Below are 9280 nucleotides of genomic sequence, written 5' to 3'. Positions count from 1 at the left end.
CCCCCTGTTTGGTCCATCTCTGATGAGAGTTTAATATGGTGAACTGAAAAACAAAAGAAAAATAGCCACCGCCAAACTACTTTAAAAACACCAACTTTCCCACTTCCTTCACCATCTCACTTACTCTTCCTCGCCTGGTAATATTAACAAGGGCAAACTTCTGCAGCCAAGGTTTTAAAAGGCAATCACCTGTAACCAGTTAAGAGAAAATTAATTTGTCAAGCAGGCTGACAGACTAGTCAACCCAAGCAGCTGTGTAATCCTACCAGGGCAAGGCCCCAGCTCTAGTCATGGTGTATCTGCAGAGTTGATTACGTTTTCTGGTGTGTCAGGAGTAAATAAAGAAGGAAAAGAGAACAGAAGTTTATATTGGCATCTGCCTGCTGCAAAGATCAGCAGTAGAGCTTAGGCATTAAGGAGCAGAAAAGAATAGAAAATGACCCCAAATTGATATTACCTGGATAGCTCATTGTAATTTAAGGAGCTCCCTCTGGTCTCCTCAATCATCTCCATAAAAAACCCTACATTGACACATAAAAAGCAACACATCCTTATGGCTACAGATGTTATTCTTCTAGCACTGTGTTTTACTCCAGAATAGGAAGGAACCAAAGACTGAAGCTTTCTTTGTTATTTAAGCAGGCTTTTGAATCATAGTGGGATTCTCTGTAGATGGCCTTTCTGAGGGCTGCAGCTGAACTTGCTTCTTTAGGGTTCTCTGGACACTTTTTTGGGGTGTGGGTATCAGTAGACAGCCCTCCTGTTATAAACATCTGAAGGCCTCCTGTAGCTATTCTCTGAACCTTCTCAGACGGGGAGTTGTTCTCTTTCTCCTTGAAGGAGAAGTAAGGCGTAGAGGAACTGCTCTGGATGACCCAAGGAATCTACCTAGGGGTGGGAATGGACCCCACAATTCAGTGTTCTGTCCTCTGGTCTGGTTATTATTGATTTTTCTGGGTCAGCATTTTTTTTAATGGTGCAGCAATGAAATCCAAAGGCAGCCCATCACAAATCAGCTGCACGGCTTGTCTTGGAAAGGAAAGACAGGATTTTATTTTTGATGACTCTGCCATGCACCTAGGCTATTGTCTATACCCTTCCAACATATACGCCTCGGCCTGGGGTACTATTTTCAGCCACAGGAATTTTCTTTCCTGAAAGAAAAATCACTTTGAAGCTATACAAAAGTAAACCACCTATAACTAGAAGATACATGACAGAAATCACTTTATTAATTTATTAACATGAGACCCAGATAACTTCAACAAGGGTTCTAGTATTTCAGCCCTCCACAGAATACATCTTGCCTTTAAGAGACAATTTTACACGTTGTGTTTAAGAGAGAATGTACAGCAAATTTGTGATTTAGTCTTCCCACAGCATCGTGTATAACCAGCTGCACCTGGGAAAATTCTCCAAAGGGTGACAAATCTTTTCTTGCGGTACCTGGGAAACCTTTAGCTTTTTAGCATTAGAAGCATGGAGAAAAGATCACACAGCAATTAGCTTACTGCTGCTGAAAATTCAACACCACCTTGATATCTGATGCAATTTTTTGCCTGTTGCTGCGATGTTTTGGATGTGGAAAAAAAAATCACTGCAGAAGCACTACCCACTGTAAATGGGCATATAAAAAGTATTTCAGAGGTTTGATGAGTTTGTGTAGTGCTGTATTTCCTGGATGAAGACAATATGTGCAACGCTGAAAATGATCTATGAGAAGAAACAGAGCCTAAAGAGATCTGAAGATACAAGGCAGAAAGCTTTGCAGGAACAGAAAAGCAGGTATCAAAGCAACCGGCCTTGGAACAGAGAGTCCCACCCTGAACGAGTCTTTTATCTGCTCGACTGGCGCTGGGGATGTAATCACACCGTAGTTATACTGACACTGGCAGTGAACGGAAAAAGGTTTGACATTCCTTTTCCTTTACTGGGAAGGGATACCATGTAAAAATATGGTTAAAAAATAAGACTGTAGGCAGAAAAGAACAAGCCAGATCCTGAAATATTCAAAACATTTTCCTATTGAAATTTAAAAATGTACCATAATTGGAAAAAAGTGGAAAAATATGCTCAGCTGATTCAATGGATAACTGAGGGGGGTGAAGAACCACAGAGATACCACAGATTTTCCGTCTGTTTTTAAAATACAATTTAAAAATTCAGCCATATCCTTATCATTTTTAAATGAAAGAGAACATAAATATATCTGATAAAGCAATCCTGCCACTTTTAATCATCCTAGGACAAGCTCAAGGCTTTGATTCTCGGGGGGAGGCAGACTTCACAGAATCACAGAACGGTTGAGGTTGGGAGGGACCTCTGGAGGTCATCTTGTCCAAACCCCCTGCTCAAGCAGAGTCACCTAGAGCAGGTTGTCCAGTGGATGATACCCACTTCAATTACCATGGGAATTGTTACTATGGAGATCAACACTGGAATAAGGGTTTGGATCCTCTTTCTCACTTGAGCTTTGTGGTCCATTTGTGTATAAACTCTGCCGAGACAGCCAGATGTTCTAGATCAGCAGAAGGAACACGAATGACAACACGCGTGAATGAAGCTCCAGGGCATGAAAGAAAACACAAATCAGCTTTTAAAGTCACTACCTCTGAATTTTCAGCATTCAAAGCAGAGCATGCTAACCCTCAGATAATTTGTTCATTTGTTCTTCTAAAAGTACGCAGTATGTTTCATACTGCGTCAGCCAGTCCGACATGCTCCATTTACAGCATCAAAGGGACGTGAACTTGAACCTCGGCTGAAACAGAGACCATTCTAGATAGTGCCCCAAGATTAAGCAATGTTTTCAGATCAAGTTCAACCTAAGTCTTCTGTCCTCTGTGGCATAAGTAATCACTAGCTCTGCAAACAGAAAAGAATATCTTATGTTCCCCAGAGTAAAAGGGACCTTACAGACTGAGAATCCAGCCAAAATCAGAACAACTTCACACTGTATATCATGTTTATTTCAGCTGTATATCTTGGGCTAATGAAGCAATCACTTCCGTGGGCAAAAGGACGATATTTATAAAGGTTCAGGCAACCAAGCATTTATGATTTTACTGTAGACGCATACATCTTTCTGAGGCAACACACATACTGCAGGCTGAGTATTTTTTCCCACTTGAAATAGGAGGAAAGCTGAAGAGGCTGGAGAGCCATTGTGTTTTAAATACCGTGAAATGGATTGGTGCTTTTCATATCTATATTTAGTAACGATAAACATTGCACACAGAGATGCATAAACCTAAAGAGGGTACTGAAACCCTCTTGTGCTCTTTTAAGAAATAAAGCGATACCTTTTCTCTTAGTGAGGCAAAATGAAGCAACTGTTTAACATGAAGAAGGAGACGTGACAGTTCCCCGGGAAACTATCTCGTGGTTCAAGCAGATATTAAAAGACACCTTAAATTCATAAAACCAGTTGGAATCATACACCGTTCGTCTTCCTTTTTATTCTAAAAGGTGACGATGGGAGTTAAAGTCCCCTTGCATTCTTATTCAGTCTGAAGAGCTCAGTTGTCTGAAAATCGTTGAGTTGGGGGCTCAAGGAAGACAGACCAAAAAGCTGCCGAACCCCGACACCTAGCCCCAACCAGATCATTCAAAGTTTCATGTGACAGTGTATTATCTAGGATGCTACATCTCCCACAGACCTTGAAAGGCCAGCGTCCACAATGTCTTTGTTCTGCGCGGGTGCAGATGAGGCACTTCCTTGCACACCTAAATTGGTTAAAGAAGAATATAGAGTCACCCAGGCAAAGCAGCACTGGCAGGTGTGGTTGCTTGTTTCGCACCCGCAGGTATTCAAGTGTGCCACGAACGACGGGACGTACCTCCCAGCGCTGCTGTAAAGGCGTCATTCTGAGTAACAGCCTGAAGTAAAATCTTTTACTAAATTTAACCGCGCACCTATTCAGTGTTCTGTCTCCTTCGCCTTTGTCCCTGTACAGAGGTATGGCCAACGTGCCTGGTGACTCATACCCAGAGACAAGAATAGCATCAATGAATTACTTGAGTGTTTACGGCAGGGCTTGCCAAAAAGGTGCCTCGTTCACAATTTTAGATAAGGCTCCAGCTGCAGTTTGTCATACAAAGTCCAATTGCTCTGAAACCCGAAAAACTGTGACTTTATTAAGCTTGTCTCAGCCCAAAGTTGCTATTTCTCGATCTTGTATTAGCTGAACTTCCACACGGGTCTTATATTATTGCAAGACTGTCAGAAATCTCTCAGCGGGAGCAGTAAATGCCAGTGAACTGTAAAAGTGAACCATCCATTTCTAATAGCATACTGAAGGAGGGTGATAACTTGTTGAGTAGATTATCAGGAAACTTTCTTAAATCTCTTTAGTCATTCAAAAGTACGGAGAGACTGAAAAAGGTCTGGAGAAAACAACTTACGTAATGCAGATCTTCTCAGAACCATCAGACGTTTCAGCGGGGTTTTTCCTCGATCCTGGATTTATTACCAGAGCGTTGCTACAACTCTCCAGAGAAGACTGTGTGCACCGTATCTATGAATAGTGTAATTGTGCAACAAGGGTACCCGTTCAAATGTTTTCTTCTGTTCCTGATAGCAGAACAGCAAGTTTTCTGCTGAGAATATTCTGGTCAGATGCAAAGACACTTAATAAAATTTTAATTTGAAAAATGTTTTAAATCAATTTTGGTGATAATAGTCACCTAAAAAGGCAATGGGTTGCAAATTATTTAATCTGTGAGTATAAGACTATGTATGGAGCTTTATCTTTAGGTTGTTTCTTAAGGAGACAGCACCTGGATCCCTCTTAGCAGAACTACGTCCACAGGTGAAAAAGAACTTTTGAGTTCCTCTGGAAATCTCCAGGAAAAGAGTAAAATGTCTACCTGACATTTCTAGTTGTTTGAAAATATACAATGTGCCCTCCTCTTTTTTCTTCCTGTGGGTTATTATTAAAAACAATTCACTTTAAATCAAGATTTATGCGTTGGAAAACTCCAAGAACTGCAAAAAGGCTGCTCTGGGACTCTGTGTTTACAGGTGTCTTCATTAAGGGATCTCTAATGTCTCCGTGCTCCCACGATGTGCATTTCTCTACACAAACTAATCCACAGACAAAACATTGTTCAGGCGTAACTACACTGACTTGTCTATCTCTGCCACGTATAGTTGAGCTCTTCTCTTTCCTTTACCTTTTCTGGGAAGGCCAAGGTGGAGCTGCTGTTCCTCGTGACCATTGCATGACTCTTTTGAGGTGGTAGCAAAGCCTACTCGCTTACTCATCTGTGAGGCGGCTCGGGAACTTGCGGTTTCATAACTTAGCAACTTCAAACAGAAACGGGCATGATACTGCTCTTCCACCTCTAGCAAAGTAAATATCAAGTGCCTGAATGTGCTGTGACCGGGTTGACACAATCAGGCGTTGTGGAAAAAAATAGTCTCTTCTTTGCAGCCTTTCATTTTGCTCTTTTATTTCCCAATCTCATCCGTGCCTTTATGCTTGTCCGGCATCTGATCAGTTTGTTAAACAAAATATTTTAGTTCTTGTGGGTAAACGCCTCAGAGAACATGTTTTTTTCTGAGGTGCTGTGCAGGATAAGGGCATGGAATGACAGACTCGCCATTCCTGGCCTTCATACAGTTCTCTGCTACCTCTTGCCTTTCTAGTGTTTCTGTCTGAAAACTATTTTTTTAATCACTTTAACAAAGCTAAAACTCAACTCCCCATGTGTTTTCCAGTACTTCACCATTCTTAAATGCACAATCTCTTTTCTCTCACTTTTCCTCGTTTACTCCTCAGTCACTCCAGGATAATTGCTAGAACAACGAAGCCCAGAACTCACTGTGCTGGTACCACACTTAGGGCTATTAAACTACCCCTTTGCCTTGGAGTTCTTAGCATCTACATACACCAGGCAGATTGAGGAAAAGAAGTGGATCAGTGGTGGACTCTGCAGCGATGGTTGGATCAGGTATAAGTCAAAGTTCCCAGTAGGTCCTACTTCTCCCACTAAAATCCCTTTTCTTTTCCTTTCATGCATCATGTATCTGGAAAGCCTTTATTTTGCTCTGAAGTTTTCAGGTGACGGTAGTTCACTTTGAGTGTCTTTGCAGTAAACTCATCTCAGTTGAGCAAGTGGGAAGACCTAGCTTGAGCTGGGAGAAAATTGTCACCAATGTCTGTGAATCACCCAAACATAATTTGCATTTCAAGCTGACCTGGTGGATCTAGCTGTTTCTTAATGAGAAATTTACCGAAGTGATGCTGTGTCTGCCCACGCAGCCCCCCATAGCAAGGCGCTGATGGCATTGGCTACCAGAGAGAGCAGCTTTCATCCCCATTTGGAGATACTTGCCAGTTGAAAAAAAGAAAAAGAAAATAAGTTTGGGGGGTTTTTATCTGAAAAATTGTTCCTCAGAGGAAAAGAAGCAGTGTTGCTGGTCCTCAGAGTACATTTTGCCATGATACTTATCCTTATCCTGCCCCTCCAGTGACAGTGAAGCAGCAGGTGCCTTTAGCTATATCAAGAGGGAAGGCATTTGGTGGCCATACAGTTATCAGATGCGGGAAACAAGACTGGCATTACGCAAAGACTGTGCTGTCGGGGCAGCGGTTTGAATGCCATCCTGCATCCTTATGGCCAACAGTTGTTTTCACCTGAGGCTGCGAATCAGTCTCTGAGACTTTGTTGAGTTTACGCTAATTCTTAATGGCCATCTGTCTGTATTACAGACCATTTTATCAAGGACGGTACACTTTTAGCAGAGGGGCTGAAGGAAGAACAGGCAGGGAAACTTAACTGCCCCGTCACCTCTGCCCTGGGCAGAGGGAGTTACAAAGAGGTGAATGGAGCTGGCACCGTCCACTGAAGCTGGACCACCACTGAGTGGTCCTAACCAGGCCCGAGAGCAACAGGCTCGTGCCTCCACGACTGTTACCACAACGCTCCTCCACTGACTGCGGCCAGCCAATTTCCTTCTTCACACTACAACCCACTGGGGGTGTGAGACGCTGGATTTGCACGTCTGAGCCCTGGTGGCAAAGAGACACGCTAAGTGATGGCAGATGCTTGCTCCGAGCAAACACGTGCTGTGCTTACAAAGGCTTCTGAGGAAGAGAAGGGGAAAGAAAAAAAGAAGAAATAGCACTGGGTGCAGTGATACTGTCTGCCCTTACTTTTGGTTTAAAGTTGGGAAAGATGTAAAACAAGATAGCTGGAAAACTTCAGGCAGATGGTGACTGAGGTATGAGACAGTCAGCACCTATTTCTGGATGTGATGACTTTTAGGGGGACTGTAACTTGCGCTGAACTAGATTATTATACTTTACCGCTGAAAAAGCTGATCGAAGATATTTTCTTAAATGTAAACACATTTTCCTTTGACAGTTTTTTAAATGAAATGTTTCCTCTTGGAAACAGTGAAACATTTTTCATTTTGGTGTTTTTGAAATGAAACTTACCATTTTTGAAAAGGCATATTTTGTTAAAATTGTATTTAAGTGTCTGAAAAAGAAGCATCAAATGAACTGAATTCTTCAAAAAGTAGAGCTTAAAAGGGGACTGAAACATAAAATGTTTGTGTCCCTGAAACATTCCTGTTTCATTGTGTCCAGAATTAAACCACTTTCCTCTGACTTTTTTTAGAGTTAGGATACCCGGAGTGAAAACCCCTTGTATTTTCCTACAGAGTGAAGGACATCAATAATGCTACAGAGCATGAGTGCAGGTTAAACTCTGCAAAGGTTGAGCAGAGACAGATGGCAGCAATAAGCCTTTCCACAGACTGCTGCAAAAATACACCCTGGCCACTCTTAGATCATTTTGTTTGAGGAAAACAAAGTAAAATGGGTTGGAAAGATGATACACTGTGTGTCATTGGCAGTAGGAGCACGCAGGAGCGGGGATCAGCAGTGGAAAATGTTCCCGCAGAAGATGCTGTATCTGCTAGGGCGCTTTTCTCCTCACAAGCTGTGTTAATCTATCAACAGCCAGTGGTGAAGGCTTGACTTTTTGGGGTTTCACATAGTTTAAACACTTATTGTAGTTGCGAAGCTGACTTGGATCGCATACATTCTTGGTGTACGGGACTTGGGGGAGGAGGGTAATGCAAAAAGCTACATGTTGTTTTTAGACCAACTAATTAAACAGAAGCTTTCTCCCAGTTCTAACTGTGTATTCAAGCAGTTGGACCCAAGTAGAATTTGTCTTTTAATTAACTCTCGCTGGCAATAAAGAAGACGAACAGAAAACTGGAGTTGCTAATAAGTTATAGTGTACTGCTTGCAAACTTGCTGCACTAAGCATACACTAATTCACTATGTTTCATATTAATTCCCACTCGGTAGAAAAATAAAGCAAGGAGGGCGCAAGTGACTCCCTTGGGATCATTGAAGAGACTAAAAGGACGGTTCTGGGCTTTCTGACACTTTCTGCTTTTTAGCATCTATATCATTACATGAGTACACTGCACTGGTGTGTCTCCTACGTCTGTCTACATTTTTAGCACAATTCAATCTCTAAGCCGCGTTGCCACTAAACGAACCGGGCACCTGATCCACACGCAAGCACCAGAAGGAGTTTGCGTTGTCACTGAATCTGTCCTTCCCTGTGTGCCATGTAACCCAGTGACAAAACAGGTCAGTGTCCGTCTCTAAGACAGACAAGATCTTACACCTCTCAGGAGGCTGTCCCAGTCCCACAGAGCTCCCTTGTGATACCAGCTGAGGTACCTACACCACCTCTGCTTGTGCCGTGTTACAGAGTACAAATATCCCGAGACCTTTATGGACAAAGTGATTGACTCAGTAATTTTTACCAACCTTATCTGGCGATTCGGAGAGCATATTTATCCATGCCAAATGGAGATCAGAAGGTCCTTTTCCTCATTTATGGTTTTGACATCATCTTTGAAAAGCCAGCTTTGTCTTGGCTTGTATTGTATAACACCGAGTTGTTTCTTCACATCCCACTTACCCAAGAGCTAAAAGACCACAACATGACAGCATCTATAGTCTCAGTACCTTTCTACCTGTTACGAAGCAAAAAAAGTTACTCAGTTCTTTCTATCAGACCTCCCTATGCAGACTTGGTATCTATAGTTTGCCATGGTAACATTTTGTGCAGCTGAGAAACACAATGCATGAAGAAGTCACAACAGCTTACTCAGCAAATCAGTCGGCACAGAATTATTTAATATAACTATGGGGGAATCAGCCCCTGTGTAGAATGCATTGCATTTCATTTTTATTCAGCACTGTGAAAACAAATCTAAAACAACATGAAAACATCTCTGTTA

This window comes from Rissa tridactyla, chromosome 6, assembly GCF_028500815.1.
Source record: "Rissa tridactyla isolate bRisTri1 chromosome 6, bRisTri1.patW.cur.20221130, whole genome shotgun sequence".
Taxonomy (NCBI): Eukaryota; Metazoa; Chordata; class Aves; order Charadriiformes; family Laridae; genus Rissa; species Rissa tridactyla.
The sequence above is the reverse complement of the archived record's forward strand: the minus strand, read 5'-3'. Positions refer to the sequence as shown.